Here is a 22,771-nt window from a genome sequence, read left to right as displayed (position 1 = left end):
TTCATTTTATAAGATATTCTTGCCAATCCCAGTCTGTACACAGCAGTGGAATTTCTTCAGAATTGTGAAGGAGAATGATGGCCTAAATAAGCATTGGTTGCTGAGCTACTGGACTCAACATCAAGAAGGAAGAGCATTTGTTTTGGGTGGTCCAGGTCAGTAAAAAGTTGGAGCAATGAGATGAAATGAAATGAAGCAGAGTAAAATGTAGGCAGAATATCAGAAGTTTCTTAGAATTAGCTCCAGGAAAGAAATGTTTGTTAAAAGTTTTGAAGACTGTCCATTCAATATTGTGGGCCCCAGCCTGTGACTGATATCTCCTTCCTGACTGACGTTAGACTGGCGCCTTTCTTGCTGAACTTCAGGCACATGGCATAAACTCTTATTCCAGCAGGCATTTTAAGGTAATATTTGGTTTGATGATGACTTTTTATTATTTTATTTGCTATAGGGTTTATTTTTATATACATTGCTTAGAAATGTAATTAAGCAATATATAAATGTCTTAAGCAGGACATTTGATTCTTCTGCTTGCTTTGAGATGGAGGCCCATATAGTGCTTTACAGATGAACCCAGTGGGTGGTATAGCCAGGAACATATTACTTCATTTCATACCCATGCAACAAAACATGTGTCCTTAAAATATAGGTAGACTGTTGAACCAACCACTTTACCTGTCGCTGTCTAAGAGGTAAAAGACATGCAGTTGTTATATCTGATGGGCTTGCTCATCCTCTTGTGGTTGTGGTTTTTATATATGGATTTAGAATGAGAGCCCGACTTATCCCCAAAACTCATGAAAGGTTACTGTTAACATGCCCCTCAAAGCTATGTTTCTGCCTGTCCGAAAGGCTTTATTGTAGCTAACAGCAATGCTTTCTTCTGGGGGTACTCAGGGGTACACAGTACCAGCATAGCCCCCCCCCCAGAAGAAGAGCACTGGCTAACAGGATTGCTGAAAGGTGCTGTCCATGTCGAGGGGGAATTTTTTTAGCTCTTAATCAAGCAGCCAGGGGCCATGTTAGATCAACATATTAGCTAGCCTAGCCATGCAATCCACCTGCTGCCCCTTTTCTTTGGCTATGTACCACACTGATTTCAAGTTTAACTTCTTCATCCCAGAAGAGCCAGGACAGTGAGTGTTCCTAATGTTATGGGGGAGAAGGATGGAGGTGCTGGTTGCCACCAGCAACAGTTGACTTAGAGCCCGGTGCTGTGGGACAAGTAGGGACAAGGAAGAAATTTTATTCAGTTCACATTTAAGGGTGCATCTATCAAATTTATACTTTCCGGAACAATGCACAAACTGAAAATTGAAATTCTCACTTCTCAGATTTTTGCAGGGCAGTTTTCTGCTTAAGTAGTTTTACAGAAGTGCATATATGAAGGCAAATGCAAAATACAGAAACTGCTTTGAGGTGTGTTTTTTCTACAATCAAGACGTATATAAATTTTATGAAACAAATTTTTATGAAACAAATAAACAGATCTGTTAGTGAAAATAACATACCAAATGCTTTATATCAGGGAAAACTGCTTTGCAAAAATGTGTATGTTCGGCAACAGTACATACAAAAATATGTATATCAGGAGAAATTGCTCTAAAACGTTGGTAAATTTTCACAAGGACTTTTTTTTAAAAAGACTGTAAACTTACATGGGTATGTGGAGAATTGAACTTAAAATTGAAAAATGAGAAACCAAGAGAAACCAAAATGGACAGATTCAATCAAGAGAGTCGACAGCTAAAAACAGGATGAAGTAAATACTCCCCACATTAAATGGGGGGGGGGGATCATAGCTCAATGATAGAGCACATACTTTCAGTGCAACAGACTTCAGGTGCAATCCCTGGTATTTCCAGTTAAAAGGATCAATGAAATGCCTCAGCCCGAGGCCCTAGAGAACTAATGCCAATCAGAAAAAGCATAACTGGGCTAAATAGATAGTCTTGCCTGATATAACGTAAATATTCTGTATTTAAATAGTGACAGATTCTAGGACCACTAAGGCTGAAATCCTGAACACACTTTAAGAATATGCAAACTAAAGAAGAGCCTTGTCAGGTCAAATCAAAGGCCCATCTAGCCCAGCATCCTGTTCATACAATAGCCAGCCAGATGCCAACTAGATGCCAATGAAAAACCCACAAGCAGGACCCAAGCACAACAAACAGCACTCTCCTGTTTGTGTTCTTCCACCACAACCAATATTCAGAGCCACGCTGCTTAAGGAAGTCCCACTGTGCATAGTGAGCTTACTCCCAAGTAGAGATGTATAAGTTTGCTCTGTAGGGGGTATTTTACAGGGAGATAAAGTGGTTGTGAAGGATACAATGTCTACCATCAGTGAAGTATCTGTAATGCAAAGCAGCCTTCCACGAGTAGGTAAAATCTGGCATACTTGATGTAATGAAGTGGGAACATGATCAGCCAGAAAAGACAAAGAAAGGGGGAAGGGAGAGTCAACTTGAAGATGAACTAAGGAAGCTGGCAAGTCTCTTTCATCTCATAGTCCGAGGGTTTGCTAAACCCATTAACATACTTGCATGAACCCCTCCCTAGCAACTAAGCAGAGAAGAGACAATTTGGTTCACTTCTGCTGAGGCAATGTGGCGGACAGGAGCAATGGGATTTGGTCTGACCTAGCAATTTTGTAGGTCACCATGCAGTCCATGGAATGTTTTGCGTTGCAGGGAAAGAAAGAGGCAGGTGTTTTTTTGTTTTGTTTTTTTGAAAAAGAAAGATTTCTTTCTTCTTTGAGGTGGGCTGAGGGGACTTAAAACACTGTGGAGATTTCCTGACATGCTCATTGAGGTGCCTCCCATAGCTCTAAGAGCGGTAACCAGTGCATAGGTTGGTTGGTGGGAGATTTGTCCCCACCAGCACCCCACATGATTTCTGGGGGATTCCTGACAGAAGTCATCAAGGCTGCCTTTTATCAGAGCTGTACACTTTAGTAAGTCTGTTATTGCTCACACACAATGTGCTTCATGCCGGATTAATCCAACTATGATTCACACTCAGGATGTGAGCAGAAGGAGGGGAAGACAAGTTGAAAAGATTAGGAAAGTTAAACAACCTCACATCTTGAAAATAGAATTTATGTTTTAAAATATAAACTTTAGAAGCAAAGAAACATTGAGCCTGCATCGTTCAAATTTCAAGTGTATTAAGCTGCAAAAAAGGGAGGAGCACTGATCATAGCAACAAAGACAAACAGAAGCAAATAAATACATTACGAAGTCATTGAACATGGTAGACAAGGGCCAGTTAAAATGGCCATTCTTAACTGTGGTGGACTGTCTTTCTTTCTTTCTTTCCAGATTGTATTTTACACAGAGGCCAAGTTACCTGAATAGTTTGCTACAAGCACAAATTGTGACTTGCCATGCCTGCCACACAACACACTTTTGGGAGCCGCTTTCAGATGTTCTAGTGAATGTACATGGAAGAGAGAGACCCTGACCCTAACTTATGTTCATGGTTATAACAGCTGCAGAGATTCTCCATAGTCACAACTATGCACGCAGAAGATTCTCTCTGCTCATGGTTTTCACTTTTGAGGACAAAGTTGCTCAGCTCTGCAGCACCTTGCAAGCCATGTTGTGAATCTAGTTGAGGTGTTCAATGCAGTGTCTTCCCATACTCTGTGGGACTGATTTCAGTTTATGAGACTTGGTGCTGTGGACAAGATTCTTGCAATGATGCCTGCCAGTTGGGAAGGGTTGATCAGATGGGTCCAGGCTGTGGTGAATGTTTCTTTATGTGACAGAGTGGTGCCTTCTTCCATTAAACCCTATGGTTTATAACAACTACCACCTGGTTGCAAATACCAGGTGGTAGAGGATATATTCCTGGAGGATATATACAGTATTACCTGGGGTCAGGTGTGGTTTGGGGGCTGAATCATGACCCATATCAAGAGTGATATAGAGAGGGTGTGACTCTGCTTCTCAGTCTCTTGGCAGCTCTTGATACCATTGACCATGGTATTCTCTTGGATTGGCTTTGTGGGATGTGTATTGGTGGTTCCGATCCTACCTACAAGGTCATGTCCAGAGTGTAGCATTGGGAAACTGTGTTTCAGCTCCATGGTCCTTGGACTATGGTGTGCCACAGGGTACCATCTTGTCCCCAGTGCTGTTTAACATTTTCATCAAGCCACTGGGTGCAGTTATTCAGAATTTTGGGGCAAAGTGTGATCAATATGCTGATGACACACAACTCTGCTTCCCATCAAGCACAGCCAACATGGCCAATGGTCAGGTATGATGGAACATCTATGGTCTAAAAGCACATAATGAAGCAATTTTGCTGAAGCTAAACAGTTGTCTGTGTGGTCAGTGCCTGGATGGAAGTCTGCTTGGGAAAGCTATATATTAGGGATGAGGAGCCTATAGCCCTTCAGATGGCAGGCTGCTGAGCTCTACATCCAAGAACACAATGATCACTTTCTCAACTGAACCAGCAATGTTCCTTGTGGAGGAAGACTCTATGCCACCTACTTTTTCTGCAGCAGGTGGAGTTTTTTCTGATAGATCTTCTGTCCAGAAAGATTTCAAACCTGAGATTAGAGAGCGTTCAGGATGGATGAGTTGTTAATGCTTGCAGTTGTGTCAACCTCCCAGCACCTTCGAGCTGCCTAAAGGTAAAGGTAAAGTGGACCCCTGACCATTAGGTCCAGTCGTGACCGACTCTGGGGTTGCAGCGCTCATCTCACTTTATTGGCTGAGGAAGCCGGCGTACAGGTCATGTGGCCAGCATGACTAAGCCACTTCTGGCGAACCAGAGTAGCGCACGGAAACGCCGTTTACCTTCCCGCTGGAGCGGTACCTATTTATCTACTTGCACTTTGATGTGCTTTTGAACTGCTAGGTTGGCAGGAGCAGGGTCCGAGCAATGGGAGCTCACCCCGTCGTGGGGATTCGAACCGCTGGCCTTCTGATCGGCAAGTCCTAGGCTCTGTGGTGTAAACCCACAGTGCCACCCACGTCCTTTCGAGCTGCCTACAGGCATATTAAAACATTTCCAGTTGGGTGAAAAGGTTTAAAAACCATGTGTAAGAAAGACCTATCTTTAACTTTTTTTGTACTGTTTTAAACACTGTTTTAGTTGTTTCCATGTAAGTCTGTTCTGCTTTCTTCAATAAAATACCATGTTGTTTGATTTTTACACCAAGGCAGATCAGTCAGGATCAATCCACCAATGGAGGATTTGAAAACCCAACAAAACACTTTTGCAATGTGTAAGTAAACTCCCACAGTTTCATTTACACAGCCCCCTCTGTCTTTATCTTCTCTAATTTCTTGTTTAATTTTCTCTTGCTTTTATGTCAAAAGATGTCTAATTCCTGAATCCCTTCTCTAAAACTCTTTTCTAATCTCTTCACTGACCAAACAAGGTTTTGTTTGTTTGTTTAATTCCGGAGAGAACCTATCCCATTTCCTATGGATTATCAAACGAACAAATAGCCTTATAACAAAAGTAAACAAAGTGAAACCAGCTTCTAAAGTCTTTAAGCTAAGGGCTTCTTATTCACTTCATTCTGAAAGTGATCCTTGCCTCTCTTATAGCAGTGGCAGTGACTTCTGATCACTTCTAATGCAGGCTGTCTCCCTCAGATTAGCTGGTCTTCATAATGAAATAATAAAAGCTCTCCTTAATCATCTCACCACCAACATGTTCTGGAGACCCCCAACACGCCAACAATACATTTTTTTAAAAAGGCTTAAAAATGTATTCACTGGTAGACATTATATACACATTACCCTACAGTTGTTATTCTCTCTCACCCAGATTCTATTTTCATTTGGGTTATTGGTTGCCCAAACTCAGTATTTATTTTTCAATAGTTTTAAAATCAAACATTTTGACAATACGAAACTCACGATTTGGGGCTTAAACAAAGAAACCAACCCACAGTGCTGAGAAAACTGCAGAGGACTTTTCTTTCTTTTTTAGTGGTAAATCAATACCGTACATTTCCACCTCTGAACTTCTACTAGCTGGAAGCATGTAATTATTTGAGTTCCATTGTTAGAGATAAAAACAAATCACAAAATTCAGATCAGATTCTGACTTTGTCATAGTTTATGACTATTTGGATTTGGGGTTATGATTTGGGGTGCAGTCTTGTTCCCTCCCCACTTCAACTATCCTGTCTATTTGCTCATTCAGAATTAGATGGCCTGGGAGGGTGAATAAATTCACCATAGCAGGATGTATGAGAAATCTCACTGGCACAACAGCCTGAATGAGCAAATTTAAAGGAGCCCGTTTCCCACTGAGGATCTTATCGAAACACCACTGTTCAATTTCTTTTCAGCACCATCTTTCATCTGGAGTGCTCCTGTGCCCCCCACCTTCAGCAGCACAATATCAAACAGCTGGAGTTTCGGCAGCTCTGAGGATGCAGAGTTTTGAAGTAACTGGGGAAGCAGAGAGAAGCCATCCATTTTTGAGCAGTGAGTTGAAAATCTTAAAACTGTTTTTGTTAATCAGTCACTGATGTTAAATAGATGTTAACACTGTGGGGAAAAAGGAAGCCTTTGTTAAAGATTCAATCGACCGACCCTTTTAAAGGTGTACAGACAAAGTATAAATTAAAATCACAGAATATACAAGCCAGGGAAAATAATGATTAGAAAATATGGTAATCCTGCATGCGAATCTAAACAAAATTAAAGGAACACAAAAGAAGAAAACGTTCAGGCCTTCCAACATACCAAAATTCCCCAAGCTCAAAATCTGAGACGATCTGATTCGTTTTGATGAAAGGTAATTTTGAAATATAACTACTTCATTTCTCATCAGTATAGCAGAAATTATGCTTCATTCCCATTGTTAGACATTATAAGTGTTAGCAGTGATAGAAACAATAAGCTTTTATCTATATGTGGACAGGATGTGAAGATTTCCTGGTCCCACCTTGTTTTACATATGATGTAATATGCTTCAGACACACTCTTGCCTTCCAAGGCCGTGTCTGTACTACTGTAGTTTCAGATGCAAACCACATGCTCAGAAGTCAGTGTTAAAATGCTTGCATGCAAGTTTAAACCTCCAAATAACAAAGCTTAGATGGTCAGAATGGCATTTAAGAACATAAACTTTTATGGAGAACTCATCCTGTTGTTAACTCATCCTGTTGCTGACATATGGAAGTGTTTACCTCCAAAATACCACAAAGAACATCACAGTATAACACACCTCTCAAGGGTGCTGTAGTAGTAAATTTCTTGCATCAGCGTGGGGTTGGACTTGATGACCTTTGAATCTCTTTCCAGCTGTTAGATTCCATGACCCAGTGACTTCTTCTGTGCCTTGAATAGCTGTATGGTAGAGAGAGGCTTGCCAGGTGTTGCTTTCTCCATCATTTCAAAGTCATGGTGGGTGAGGCTTCACCTATTGAATTTATTTCTTCCATGCATCTAGCGAAGGCATGGGAATAGCCTTCCAAGCCAGAAGCTGTAAATTATTGTGAGGATAAGCTCCACCAAGGAGCTTATACAGGGCAAGTGTCAACAATAAAAACTCCAGAAATCAGAAGTTGCTGATATTGGACATTCTCTGGTATCTTAACAATTTGTTTTGAATGCAGAAAAGTCATTGCCCTTCACCCACTTAAAGAAACAACACATTACAACAGAAGGGGGGGGGGGGAGAGACACAATATTGAGCACATTTCCAAGAATCCACCACGAAGATTGTACATACTTGTCAGACACCCTGGCTGATTCACTTGTAGCTTACCTCTTTACTTTTGTTTTTAATCCTAGTTAATCCCCACTCCCACAGTAGGATTGAACCCTGGGAAGCTATACTGTACCAGAAAGGCAAGAAAAATCAGAGACTAGTAGGGACAACATTCTAGGTGTGAATATCGGCCCTGGGCTATTAAACTGATTGGCCTTCTAGGAGGCCATTGGCATGGATCTCTAACATGAAATAACTTTGAACGGTGGGTGAGAGGGTTACAAATTTTGGCATTACCTAGAACTCATTCCACACTTGGGTGTGTTCATATAGTTATTTAAATTTTTTAAAAAGCAGGAGATTTTCTGGAATAATCTCAAGGAAGGTTACTATGTACAAGAGGTTTCACCCACCCCATGAATTTGAAGCACATTAAGTGCACCCTTGAAGCACACAGCTTCCCTCAAAAGAATCCTATGAGCTATAGTTTGTTAAGGGTGCTGGGAACTGTAAACTCTGTGAGGGGTAAACTATGACTCCCAGGCTTTTTGGGGGGGAAGTCATGTGCTTTAAATGTATGGTGTGGATGTGAACAGTGTCCCAATAGAAGTTCAGTGTAGACCAGTGTGGGGAACCTGTGGCTGTCCAGCTGTTGCTGTATTATAACTCACATCATCACTGACCTTTAGCAACACTGGCTGAGGTTGATGAGAGTTATAGTTCAATAACCTCTGGAGGACCACTGGATCCCCACCACTGCTGTAGACCAACCAAGATTTATCAGACTTGATCTTAGAAGCCTGCCAAACTCTTGTGGGCTTACAATTCTGAACATACGGTACGTTGTTTCACGGAGCAGGGATCCATGTGCTACCTACCGTGAGAGGATTGCAAAAAGCTAGCCAGTAGTGCAAAAGGAGTTTACGTGAATCTACTTTCAAGAATGGCCACATGTGAAACCCCACTAGTTAGTTTAATGAGGTTTTTCTATTCTAAGCAAATCACTTAAACACAACAGAAACTCTGAAGAAACCATAGGAATGTACTTTAGGCCAGATTAGATTGTTCATCTGGTGCAGCATTGTCCCACTTGAGAAATTCAACACAAATAAGGTGGCAAATTTTGAGTCCATTCATGCAAATAGAAACTAATACCAACATAAAAAGAGACTTTCTCTGAATGTGAATACTGTACACACATTCTTGTGTTTCTGAACAGTACAGGGAAGGAGGAATCTCTAACATGGTTCGTCTTTATTCCCACCAATACAGTCTGGGTTTTTTGTGCGTACTGGTGTTTCATATTTATATATCTTTAAAAAGTGTTGCCTAAACTACCTTATTTAAAATAATCACCACTGCCATCAAAAAGAACTTCCACTCCAGTAAGGGAACAAAAATGTTGTTTTATCACCTTCCATAGAAAACAGGAAAGCAGAAAAAAAAAATACTGCTTCAGGTCTTATTATTTGTTTTCCCTGGATCTTTTTCAAAGTTTTGATTCCTAGGTAATGCAAGTTAATGTGCACACAACTCGTGCCTCTTTTTGCAATGTTCTAGTGGTGTTATGTAGAAAAACATCTCTGTCTCCCATCCTAGAGAATCAAAGGCATGAAGCAGCTTTGCAAGCTGAATCAGTATCAAAGTCAGCACATGGAACTCACATTAATAAGGGAAGGTAAATAGATTACAAGCTTGTTCATTAAAGAAAGCTCAGATTATACTCCCTCACCCTAAACAGTTAGGTTAGGAGTGTGGACTCATCTAAACTTCCACTTGTCCTGTGCCTAAAAACTACAGGCCCATGCGGTTTCCCCTTTGCCCTGTGCCACTTTCTGCTGGAAAACCCGCCTTTTAGCAATAAATTGGAATGAAGAAGAAGAAGAAGAAGAAGAAGAAGAAGAAGAAGAGGAGTTTGGATTTCATATCCCGCCTTTCACTCCCTTTAAGGAGTCTCAAAGCGGCTAACATTCTCCTTTCCCTTCCTCCCCCACAACAAACACTCTGTGAGGTGAGTGGGGCTGAGAGACTTCAAAGAAGTGTAACTAGCCCAAGGTCACCCAGCAGCTGCATGTGGAGGAGCGGAGACGCAAACCCGGTTCCCCAGATTATGAGGCTACCGCTCTTAACCACTACACCACACTGGCTCTCATGGGAAACCCTATTGAAGTTTGTTCTGATACAGCGCTAAAGATTGGGTTTCCTGGGGGGAAAGTGCAGGGCAAACAGAGGTGTGGCTAAGTCCTGAGTCATCATCATCATCATTATAATTTATTATTTATACCCCTTCCATCTGGCTGGGTTTCCCCAGCCACTCTGGGCGTCTCCCAACAGAATATTAAAAATAGAATCAAACATTAAAAACTTCCCTGAACAGAGCTGCCTTCAGATGTTTTCTAAAAGTCAGGCAGTTGTAAATTTTCTTGATATCTGATGGGAGGGCGTTCCACAGCGCAGGGGCCACTACCGAGAAGGCCCTCTGCCTGGTTCCCTGTAACCTCACTTTTCGCAGTGAGGGAATCATCAGAAGGCCCCCGGCGCTGGACCTCAGTGTGCAGGCTGAGCAATGGGGTGGAGACGCTTCTTCAGGTATACTGGGCTAAGGTCTAGCCTGTCTCTTGCTTAATATAAGCTGTGAGCCACATTTATTTGAACATGGATTCCCCAAACCTTGTGATCCAAATTCTGCTTTCAAATAGGAACTCAATGGGGATCATGTGGTCAGGAAGATGTTGCATTCAGACAAATACACCATCTCCGGGTTCAAAACCACTCTTATTTATATCAATTATTGGGCATGTTATTTTGTTCTAAAATGGAGTCAACTTACTCCATGTTTTACTTTAAAATCTCTTTGACAACTAGTGGGATAACACAGCTCTTATCCTTGCTTTGTGATGGACTCTACTCATGGCCAGGTCATGGACCAAGCTATACTTGGAAGTCCTGAGGCTACTTAGACTTTGGTTGTAGACCAAGTGAGTTACATACTTAACCAGATGTCACCTGTTGAGGTCTGAAACAGTTTCATAAAAGTCTGGTGATTTTATTCTGGGTTTAAAAACCTTTATGTGAGTTGGAATAAATTAAGCAGGATAGTGAAATAATGAGTTTTAGTCTTGCACTATCAGTATCAGCCTACTAGAATCTCAAAGGAACCCCCCTCCTAAGATTTAGCCATGTTTTCAACCTCCTGTGAGACTTCACTAGAGGTGGAGGCATGGGTGGATGGACATACAGCTTAGAGCAGTTTGGTGGGTTGTCCCCCCATCCCGTTTCTAATTGCAAGATTTTATTTTTAATTTTTTGTGTGGCCAGGTCTCATGATCTGAAGACAAAAGTGTGTAAGAATGCAAGAAGAGCTCTATTGGATCAAATCAAATTGTCAAGAGATACACATTGGGGCAAAAACTTCAAATTTCACACATAGGCGCATGAGTCTGAACTGGCGGTGACAGACGAAACCTTGGAGTCTTAGCTCAATGAAGATGCTGACCCTGTGTGCAGCAGCTATGAAGAAGACAAATGCCATGCTAGGGTACATTAGGAAAGGGATTGAAAGTAAAAGTGGCAATATCATAATGCCTTTACACAAATCTATGGTATGATTGCACTTGGAATATTGTATATTCTTCTGGTTGTCCCACCTCAAAAGGGATATTGTAGAGATGGAAAAGTTTCAGAAAAGAGCAATCAAAGGGTTGGAGCAACCTCCCAATGAGGAGAGGTTACAATTTTACGAGCTTTTTAGTTAAAAGAAAAAGTGAGTAAAGGGAGACAGGATGGTGGTATATGCAATTATACATTGTGTGCAGAAAGTGGACAAAGAGACGTTCTCTCTCTCTCTCATAATTCTAGAACTTGGGGGCATCCAATGAAGCTGAATGTTGGAAGATTCAGAATAGAAAAAAGAAAATACTACTTCATACAGTGCATTGGTAAACAATGGAATTTGCTCCCACAAGAGATGGTGATAGCCACCAACTAGGATGGCTTAAAAAGAGGATAAGACAAATTCACGAAGCATACCGCCAGGATGGCTATGTTCAGCTTCTGTTCAGAGCAATATGCCTCTGAATACCAGTTGTTGGGAATTGTAAGTGAGGAGAGTGTTGTACACCCAGGTCCTGCTTGCAGGCTTTCTGGTAGGTGACTATGAGAATAAGTTGTTGGCCTAGATGGGCCTTTGGCCTGATCCAACAGACTTCTTGTGCCTAATAGCCATTGATAGACTAACCTCCATGAATTTGTCCAATATCATTTTAAAGTCATTCTAAACCAATGACCATCGCCATCATGACCGTGAATTCCACAAGTCCAGGATGAGTTGCCATATCAGATGTAGAAATCTGATTAAGAAATACTTTCTTTTGTCACTTCTGAATCTACCAATCAATTTCACTGGGTGACCCTGAGAGTGCTTCTGGACAGTTGCTGTTTTCCAGTGGGATCCAGTCACATACCTCCAAGGGCAGCTTGGGCAATTAAAGAGCATTTGGTGCTCTTGCATAACAATCATTTCCCCTGCCATTGCATATTTTGTAAGAAGAAAAATTATGGGGAAACAGATTGGAAAGTGTGGGATGACAGTTGCTTGACACAATGCTGTATAAATCTCCCAGACACACATCAGAATGAATGGAATAGTCAGTGCTGTCTAACCACCCTGTGAACTTTGTGCAAACAAATTAGGATGAATGCATAATAAGTGGGTCCTGTGGAAGTGGCCTGAGTTCTTATGGGAGAAGAAGAAATTCTCTCTAGCAACCCTTTACAACCCAGCTAGATGGGTGGGGTATAAATAATAAAAATAATATTATTACTTCTAACCCTCCATCATGTTTTCACCTTAGCTGGCCTTCCTCTTGCATTATGGCCCTACGAGCAAATCAGTGAATGCTAGAAAGTTTGAATATACAGTCATACATCAACCTTCAGGTTGAGCGTTTTCAGGTTGCGTCTTGCGGCGACCCGGAAGTACCGGAAAGGGTTACTTCTGGGTTTCGCCGCTCGTGCATGCGCACAAAATGACATCACGTGCATGTGCAGAAGTGGCGAATCGTGACACACGCATGCACAGACGCGGGTTGTGTTCCTTTCAGGTTGCAAACGGGCCTCTGGAACGGATCCCGTTCGCAACCAGAGGTACTACTGTAATCTAACCTTTGCGTAAACTTTGTGCAAGCAAAACTGGTCGACCGCTCACTCAGTGAACAGGTCCTTTGGACCTGCCTACACTATCGAATTCCGTGTGCAACCTGTCCCCTCGTTGGCGGGCTGCACCCTCCTTGTTCCTGTCCATAGCTTGTAATATGCCATAACCACGTTGTTTAAATTTATAAACAAATAACTTAAGATGCCCTGGGGAAAGACGCGATGGCCCTCAGTTCTACAATGTCGTATACGCAATGCACACCATTCAACAAACTTTCTTATGTGCAATCGAGGGAAGCGATCCAAGGGGGCTTCTGTTAGCGGTGCTACCTTTCCAGCACAAGGGGAGGTAACTTGTTTAGTAGGAGCCGCATCTAGGCAACCTCGTGGGTCTCTCTCCCCCCCCCCCCAAACAGCGCGGCAGATTGTTCCGAGTGATCTGCCCTCTCTCCACATCCCCGCCTAAACAGCCTGCTGTGATCAGTCTAGTGTGCTCTAAAAAATGAGCCTCCGCTATAGTTAAAGACGCTGCTCCTGACTCCCCCGCTCGCCTCGTTACACCCCCTCCCAGCCCAGCCCTGATGAATAGCGATCGGGAGCTTTGACGGAGGACTGCCACATACCAAATGCAGAAAGCAAAGGGGTGGGATGGAGGGAGAGGGAGGGAGGGAGAGACCCTCCTCCTTTCTTTGCAAAACTTTTCAGCCCAACTTTCCCAGCTTCCGCTTCTCTCGGATTGGCGAGGCCGTGACGGGGGTGGGGGGGTGTCGGTTTTCCTATGCGATCCCCTGAAACCTCGCCTTCCCTTCTTTAAACCTCAGGTGCAAGAGGGCGATCTGCTCTCATCCCGCTCCGGACTTCTTCTGGGGGGAGAGAAGGTGATTTTTTTAAAGTATACTTTCCTTTTTCTTTCCCCCCTGGCAGTTCCATTTCCCCCTTTCCCCTTCTGCGGCTCCTCCCTTTCCCCCTCCTCCTCCTCCGCCAGGGGAGGCGGGGGCAGGACTGGGAGGCTTCGGAGCCGGGTTAGCAAAAAGAAGGGAATTGTTTGAGAGTTCAGTCATCCAAAAAACCCTCTTCCATATGGAGGCTCCGGCTGCCTCGATCCCAGTGGCTTCCTCGGCTCTCTGCAGTTTCTTCTTCCTCTTCCGCTCAGCTTTGTAGGGAAGCTGCGGACTCTTCCTAAAAGCAGCCTGCTCCCAAGTCCAACAGCCTCCCTTTCTCCCTTAAACCTCCTCCATCCAGATTCTCAACATCAGCTTTATTTGGGTGAGTGCCTAGTTGAACTGCCCGGGCTGGGAGCTCCTCATTCTTGGGGTTTGGGGTTCTTTGTTGCTGTTTCTTTCCTTATCTTTAAAAACTCCCTTCTTTTCCTTTTTCCCTTTTCTTTTTCGGTAACCGCTCTCCCTTCAGCATCATCTTGGGTGAGGGAAGCAGCAGCAGCAATAACAACAAAACAACCCCAGAGTTTGATTTTAAACAAAATCAAACAAAACCGAGGAGCAAAATAAAGTCATAGGCTTCCCCGTGTAACAGTAATTTGTGGTGTTGGGAATTTGGGAGGATGGAACCGGGATGTTTGTTTTTTTTCCTTTTTTGCGGGGAGATGAGTTTGATAGTTTATAAGAAGTCAAGATTTCCCCATGGTTCTTTTAACTTTCTCTGGTTTGTGCAGGTTTGTTTTTCACTGGGCAGGTGAGATTTGCAGCCTGGCTGTTTCACTTTTTTGCCATCATCTTGGCAGTAATGGAGGACCTGGCAATTGCTCTGTACAATTCAGCTCCAGCTCTTGCCAAAAGTCCACCAGAGATTGCAATGTGTTTGTTTGGGGTTTTTTTTTTAAAAAAGGGGGAGAAATAAACTTTCTTTATCATCTTAGTTCAGGCTTGTAAGGCAATCTAGGAAATGCCTTGTAGCAAGCCTGCATCAGTAGGGTAGATTTATTTAAAAGTTTTTTAGAAACTTGAAAAGATTGGGGGGGGGGGAGCCTGTAAATGCTGCAGCATCTTTTGCTTGTGACAATGCAGGCTGCTGCAACATAGAGAATGCATGAATGAGTTTGCTCAGAGTAAACAAGTTGGTTGTCTGCATTTGCCTGTTCAGCTGCTTATTTTTGTAGACTTTTTGTTTCCATCTTTAAATGAAAAAGAAATTGGCGGTAGTAGGTGGAAAAGTATTTTAGAGGATTTTATGTCTTAGATGCCTTGTTTTGATTGTAAGATTTTATCAGAGACTTGTGATTGAGAGGTAAAAGTTATTTGCAGGAACTTCCCAGTTCAGCTTTTCAAAAGGATATTGAACACTTGCTAATAAAGTGGGGAGAATCCTCAAGTAGCAAAACTCATGTAAACACCTTGGGCATAATCCAGCTGCCGTTAAGCCCTTCTAAGATTTAGGGATTTCATTGGAAGAGAGTTCTGCACCTGCTTAATTCTCCAGTTGGTTTCAGTAGGTCAAAAAGGTGCTTAATGTTGGCTGGGTTGTAACCTTGATGTTCTTGAGAAATATTTCCGAGAGCCCTCATTTCTGAAATACTTCCGTTAATTAAAAACTCTTACTAACATTTTAGTTTTTAAAATTTGGATGTCCATATATTGTAATTGTATATAGCAAAACTATATTGATATTGTGCTTATGTTAAACTTGTAAAAGTTCTAGGTAAACTGGGATTTTCCTGTGAATTATGGTATGACAAATCTAATTTTGAAAAACTTGTGTTTTTTTATGATCCCATCCCCATTACTTTTAAGACTACAAACCTGCAGCTCATCCTGTATGTATGTAAAACTCCCTATGAGTTTCTGGAAATTAAATATTTATAGTGTAGTTTGTTTAAGCAAAGGAAAAATAAGATAATATTTATTTGAAAGATGCATAGCTGGAAGCCAATAGCTGTTCACCACTCTCTGTTTAGCTCTTCTGGCTTCCCAACCACTTTCTTAATGAAACCTGTGGAAGATGGTTATGTCCAGGCACAATGTCCTTGCTTGTAGCTAAAGAGTAAAGTTTAAATTGCACGTGGCTGTTTCTAACAAGGATTCAGATATTATGACAGCTATCTAGGAGATTTGTGTCTATTTAGGTGTGGATTTACCTCACTGTGGGTTGTGTAATGGAACTGAACTGTTCTATATCAATGCACCACATGTTCTGTTGGGGTTCATTGTGCAAAATTTGGTCATTGTTTTAATAACCAAATGTTTCCCCAGCTATATTTATTGATGTCTGTGTCTGTGTCTTTGTTGATAACTGATTTTTAGAACATCACTGGCTTAGTCTGAAAGAATGAGAGTCACAAAATAGAGAGTGTTTTTATTGGTCCTGCATCTGTTGTTGAACTGGTACATACTTGCTGAATAAACCTCAGAGGCACAACCCAAAATATCCTGTTAATAATAAACCTTCCCAGACCCTTTCTGTAAAGTCTTCTGTAAAGTTTGCCACTTAGAAATGTAGATTCTGCTCCTATTAATTCTCCACTAGCTGCGGAGTGCAGGTTCCAGCTTTTACTATTTGCATTTAAGTCTTCAGTTTGTAGTTTGTTTCCAGTCCAGCGGTTCCACTGCAGTGACTAATGAAGGTCCACAATGTGAGAATGTGGCAGTTTCAAACAGGCCCTAGCTCTTTCTTCCAGAGATTGTATAGGGAAGGCATAGACAGTTGGGAGTTTGAGGTAGGAGTGGTATACATTCCTGCGTACAAAGCACAAGTTCTGGAAAGTCTATTCCTTGCTCAAGCTGACTTCTATGATTCTTTTCTAACCCACAAACCTGTGATAACATATATCTAACTCATGAATGCAAATCACTATAGCATTCATCACAACTTGCAATAATAAATAACTGCAGCCACAATCATGTGAAAGAGAAGTTGTTAAACCAGTCGCTTCTGTTGGTAAAGAAAGGTTAGTAGTATTGAGATGCTGAAAATTTAGCTGCAGCAAAAGAGTGAGTCAGTTTTCTGATTGATTTACACCCATCTTTAATTCCTAGAAAGGAGGAGTAACCAAAACACTTTCTTTATATAGGCTGGCAAAGGAAACAAGCACAACCCATATATATATTTAAAACACCATCTACCTTTATAGCTTAAGGGCTGGTTTGTGGTGAGTAGCTTAAGGCCATGCCTATAACAGCCATGTGGATAGGCAAGACACAAGAACTACTGTTGATATAGAGAGGTAGACTTGGGGGAGCTCATTATCTTGGCCTGTTTTGGCTCCCAAAGGTGATGAGAGACTTGTGCCATTGACTTCAGTAGGAGTCATAGTAAGTTGGTATGAATCTGGAAGTCTCCCTGTTAGTGAGGGTGTTGGTGAGTTCAGCTAACTTTTTAATGATTGGTTCTTCATACTGAATAGCCTTCCTTGATATTCATTTTACAGGCTAATCTGATCTTGGAGGATTGCTTTATCAATCTTTTGCATGGCTGTAAATTGAACTTTGCAATGTTGCAGAATGGAACTTTCTAGACAATTAAGCACATTAAAAGTTCAATGCATAGTAATCCTATCTTAGCAACAGGTGTTGGCTGTTTCTGATGAAAAGCTCTGAGACTCTTTAACTTATCTACACTTTCAAGGGGTCAGACAAAAATCCAGTATTCAATACATTGATAGTATAAAAACAAATTCATGTTTAATGTTAGGTCCAAATGAGGTCGCTGTGTCAGACATTGCTAAATGTGTTCTAGCTGTAATCTTGGTTTGGGTGTTGGCTTAGGTCACGTTACCTTCTGACGACAGTATGGTGTATGGGTGGGGAGCTTGTGGCCCAACAGATGTTGCTGGCCTACAGCTCACATCATCTCTGACCATTGGCCAATCTAACTGAGGCTGATGGGAGTTGAAGTCCAGCAACATCTGGAGGGCCACTGGTTCCCCACCATGAACTTTTTAGTCATGGTGCCTAAGTTGGAACTTCCTGCTTATGACATTTCATCTTTCAGTTTCCTTGCTGACTTTCAGGAAGACTTTATTTCAAAGAGCTTTAGTCTAAACTTTTCCAGTTGAAAAACTGATGATGATGCCTATGTATATTTTGATAGATTTTACTTATTGTTTGATTTCTTAATGTTGAAAACCAGTTTTGCTGCAGATTGAGCTTCCATCTACAAACACCAACATTCCCAAAGTCGATAGCCTTCATATGACCATATATTGTGATAATGTGTTATTGCAAGTGATGATTCAGCAAACTGGGGAAATTTCGTGAAGCAAATAAAGCTTCATCTTGTTTAATAATTTTGTATTCTGTGAAAGGAACAGATCTTCATGTTGCCTTGCATCTTTCTGCAAAGAGTAGTCTGGCAATAGAGTTTGTTTCTGCAGATTTTACTATGTTTTAAGGTGTATAGAGTTAACATTTTAAATACTACATCTTACAATGATATTAGGAGTTTATTTTCTATCACAGCATCACATTGCAGCGGTCCAGTTCCATCATAACAGTGGAACCATGGTTAAGCATTCAAGAGTAGGCCACAAAACCATGCAGACCTTCCTGCTGTAATGCAGTTATTCCCAATCTTGGTTAAAATTAACATAGTATGCTTGTAAATTAATGTTGAGAACCCATTTTTAGTCCCCTTCTGCGATGCCAGTCAGATGGAGAAGACAGATATGGTTAGATTATTTGCATACATTCCCTAGTGACATTGGAATGTACTATGGTTACTGTGCAGTGTTTGTTTGTGTGTGTGTGTGTGTGTGTCTTCAGTGCAGGGATGAAGTGCCTGTGATTCTGCAGATGTTGCTGGACTACAGTTCCCATTATCCCTAACCATTGGCCAAACCAAAAGCCAATCTAATCCAGCATTTTGTTCTCTCAGTGACCAACCAGATATCTATGGCAAGCCAACAAACAGGGCATGAGTGCAACAGCACCCTACCATATGCTTTTAAACTATAACTATCATCCCTTCTGACCACTGGCCATGTGGGCTGCTGCTGATGGGAACTGTAGTCTAACACATGTAGCAGGCTACCCCTGTGTTTTGTATGGTCATGCTACATACATGATGATCAGGCTGACATGATCCCTTCTTCTCCTCTGATGCAGTTCTGAGGGGAAAATTAGAAGTACCTGTTTCTTCGAAACTTACCAGAATTCCTTGTTAATGTCTGAACCTTGGGGTCTCTGGTTATTTTGAACTATGGTTAGTGAACTAGCCAGGATCCTAAACAACAGTTTAATCCTGGCTTGTTTGAACTAACTAGAGTTGCACAAGTGTGAACATAATGGGGATCTCTTTGCTTGTTTAAAAGTAATTCCCATGTGGAGAGGAGGAGAGGGAATGAATAGTGTGTGAGTCTTAGGTTCATGGGCAATGATCGAAAGAGAGATGGTGCCATTGTAGGTGTTCTGGGAAGGTGTCTTTGTGCTTTGTGGGTTGGCAGCATGTCAGCTCTGTCGTGTACTTCGACAAATGGAGATTCAAACTATTAATGCCTGAGTTTGTATAGTCTTCTCAGAGGACTCAGTTTTCATATAGGAAACCACTTGTTTGAAACAAGCCAAAATGTATCACTTCAAAGAGAAGACTTGCTTTCATGTCTTCTCTCAGATGCGGTACATTATGGTGTGCAGGGTGTGATTTTCACAAGTGTGGGTATAAAACAAGTGACTTCCCACTTGAAAACTGAGATTGTACTAAAGCATGAGAGGATTATGCATAGCTGAATTGGCCCTGAAGATGGTCAGCTGATGATCTTGAGCAGGTAGGCAACTGACCTAGACTTATAGCCAATAGCTGTACAGAGAGACTGTCGTAATCTTCAATCACGCCCTTCCCCCTGCCCCGGATGACTGACTCCTACATCTTCTCTCTGTTAAACCATTCCTTCAAATTCCCCACTCCAAAAGGCAAAGTTGGCTTTATCTTTAGAGAAACTTTTGGGTGCCAACATTTGAGGGTGGAAGCAGGAAAGGGCAATGCCATCAAATCCATTAGTCAATTTTTAGCACAGTTGCCAAAGAAAATGTTTTTTAACATACTTGGGGGGGGGGAATTGTGTGAAGGATCCAACTGTAGATGAAATAAATGTAGGCCATTCATTTACAGAGTGATCAGAGTGGGAATATTCTGGCAGAATTATGCAACAAAGTTTCTTTCCAATTTTCTACTAACTTGGAAGCCTCTGGGTTATTAATAATTATTGTACATTTATGCAGTCTTTGTGTCTACCCCAAAATGAATAATGCATAGATCTAACCAACTCTCTCCACAACAAAACACTTTGAACTGGTCTATATGTTAACTTGCACCACAGACCAGTAGACCTGTGGCAAATTGTCCATACAGCCCAACTGTATTGTTAAGTCAGACTCATTGTATGACTTGAGGGTTTCACGTTGTGAATTTCTCTTTTCCCATTCATCATGAGTGGCAATCATGGTGGAGCACAAAAATATATAGTTTGGTGCACAAACAACCCCCTTAATGGATAGTCAGATTCCATAATAACGTCAGTGCTATTTCTTGCCAAGTTCTGGAGCTCGTTCAAGCAGGCTTAGATAGGGTGTTACAAATGAAAAACAAATAATGATGTTACATTAAAAAAAATAATCTTAGCTGGTCAACCCTGCTTTATGATTTTGGGGTACTAAAGGCCATGAAAAGCACCTCAAGTTTAGGCTGAGAAAGTTTAGAAGGGTAGAAAAGGTAACTGAAGTACCCATGTAAATAATTCTTGATAAAAAAAAGTTTTGGTTTTTTTAAAAAAAAACACCTTGAGGAAAGAGAGTTTGGGCAAACATCAAAAATGAAAACCATTTTTCAAGGGGGATAGAATTTCTTGACCAAAGCCTCAGTGCAAGAACTGTAGCAATCAAAGGAATAGTTTCACCCTTCATCTTTGAGCTAGATTCCTCCTCTGCAGAACTGATGGTGAGAAGACCCCATTGACCTTCTTCCCCAGCCCTTTTGGGTGGGATCTTTGCTGCTCCCAAAGTGTTTCCCCTTACAGTGACTCCTCCTTGGATACTTCCTTTTTTCCAGTGTGATGTGCATAACAACTGCCTGGATCACAAACAATTGCTGTTTCACTGTTCTGTTTCTCTTGGGTTGACATTGGAGAAACAAGGTGAGAACTATGCAGCATTTTACTCATTTAAAATCTGTAGGAATTATTTTTTAATGTTCAAATGCTCTCAATTTCAACATGGAGAACATGAATCACTCATCCTATTAATATAGTAAAAGGTCCTAGGTGGTACCTTAGGCTGCAGTTAGTGTGATTGTTTTCACCCTTTCTAGCCCTGGGATCCATCTCTTAACACCAATCTGTAACATGAAGTCCACTTTCAATGTTTTATCTTGTTTGTTACTCTTCCTTTTATTTTATCTGACTGTTTACATTTGTGCTGCTTGCTTTCTTACACTCACTGATTCATCCAAAGGAGGTTGTGGTACTGCAGTTACAACTTACCTTAATGCCAACCAGTTGAAGACTAATGTACAGAATATTCAAGGAATGAGAATGCACAGCCACACGTCACTAATTCTCAAAGACCCAGACAGCCTTGACTGAGATTGATAAGAAAAGTACATGACAAATGGAGACTGTAGATGGCTTGCCTCAATTTAGTTGTTCTTGTTATTCTTGTTATTATTATTTATTTCATTATTATACCGCTTTATATTTTAAAGAAAAAAACTCTAAGCGGTTTAAAGCATCAAATGAAACAATCCAGAGTAAAACTTGGCAGAAGAAAGTCCGATATAAAGAATGCATTCAAAGAAACATAATTAACAGGAAATTAAACTTTTATCTTGAAAGATTTCAAAACAAAACATTACCAAGAAGATCAAGCACAGGATGTGCATTTAAGGCAGCAAGAACAAATTATCTTAACATTTTGAGATAAAACATTACTCAAGGAAGTCAAATGTAAAATGCACATTTGAAACAGCATTATCAGCAAGAGTATTATCTAAAGCAGAGAACGTATCTGCTGCTGTTGCTGCCAATCCTACCAATGGTAGTTCATGGCAGCCAGTGGCTGTGGAAGCTCAGGCTCGAGGACCTGGGTCTGCACTAAGAGACAGCCAAGAGATAGTTCTGCCTGCGAGGAGCATGTTTTGCCTGTGAAGTGCCTCTAATTCTGCTGCTTGGAGAGGGGAGGAAGAGTACCCGGAGAGTTGGCTTCTTCTGATGACTCCTGATTCATCCTGGGTTTGTGGGAAACTCAACCCTCTTGTTTTCAGCCACAGGAATGATCCTCTGAGACAGTTGTCTGTGTTCCTGGCTCTTGGGTGTGGGGCAGGATGTGTGCCAGTTCTGCTCTGTTCTTGGATGACAGTGGCTAGAAGTAGGATGCAAATAAGGAGAAGCAGAGCAGAGGCGGGATGGTGGTGGAGTGAGAATTGTAAGCTGCTGAGTTCTAGCTGTAGGGGAAGGAAGAATCATATGGGCAACGGCTGGTCTCTTGTGGCCTCTTTGATCCTGGCTTCAAGACAATCTGAGATCTTCTGAGCGAAATCTCTCCTCTCTGTTATTTCCAACTTCTTTCTATAGGATAGTCAGCATACAGTAACCTCTTCTCCTTCCTTTGTTTCCCCTCCCCTCTCTTCTCTCCACATACAAGCTTCTTCTCCCCTCCCTCCCTTTAAATCTTCTTGGCAGAAGTTGAAACACACAATGAGCTTGGACCAAGATGAAACTAGTTGTGGAGTGTGTTGGGCAATGAGATTCATTTGTTCTGAACCTTGAGGAGAGAAGGCGGGTGAAGGAAAAGGAGGAGAGAGAGATGACCCTCCCCAGATTGGGCACAGTGCCAAAAATGTGTTTTACTTGGAAAAAGAAAGTTTTGACGTTATCCTGGAGTTAACTCTTTCGCCACACATAATACAAGGACCATTTGACAGAGCAGCAGACATCTTACTGCCCTCCTAAGGTCCCTATAATAAACCCTGACTTAAC

At 41.6% G+C, this 22,771-nt stretch overlaps 1 protein-coding gene across 6 annotated transcripts in view; it reads left to right on the top strand.

The window, feature by feature from the left end:
* Positions 1-22,771, top strand: part of BOC (BOC cell adhesion associated, oncogene regulated) — a 76,890-nt gene that overhangs the window by 1,410 nt on the left and 52,709 nt on the right. Inside the window, exons 2-4 of one of the 6 annotated variants that reach the window (XM_083438293.1) lie at positions 14-155; positions 5,183-5,248; positions 6,329-6,467. The gene's annotated coding sequence lies outside the window, so the exon portion shown is untranslated. Of the gene's footprint in view, positions 1-13; positions 156-5,182; positions 5,249-6,328; positions 6,468-13,585; positions 14,119-22,771 lie in introns of those variants that run through there. The other 5 variants (XM_083438296.1, XM_083438297.1, XM_083438294.1 and 2 more) reach the window with 5 other exon arrangements.

The sequence above is a fragment of the Podarcis tiliguerta genome, assembly GCF_965153285.1.
Source record: "Podarcis tiliguerta genome assembly, chromosome: 4".
NCBI classification, from domain to species: domain Eukaryota; kingdom Metazoa; phylum Chordata; class Lepidosauria; order Squamata; family Lacertidae; genus Podarcis; species Podarcis tiliguerta.
This window is presented reverse-complemented; position numbering and strand designations above follow the sequence as displayed.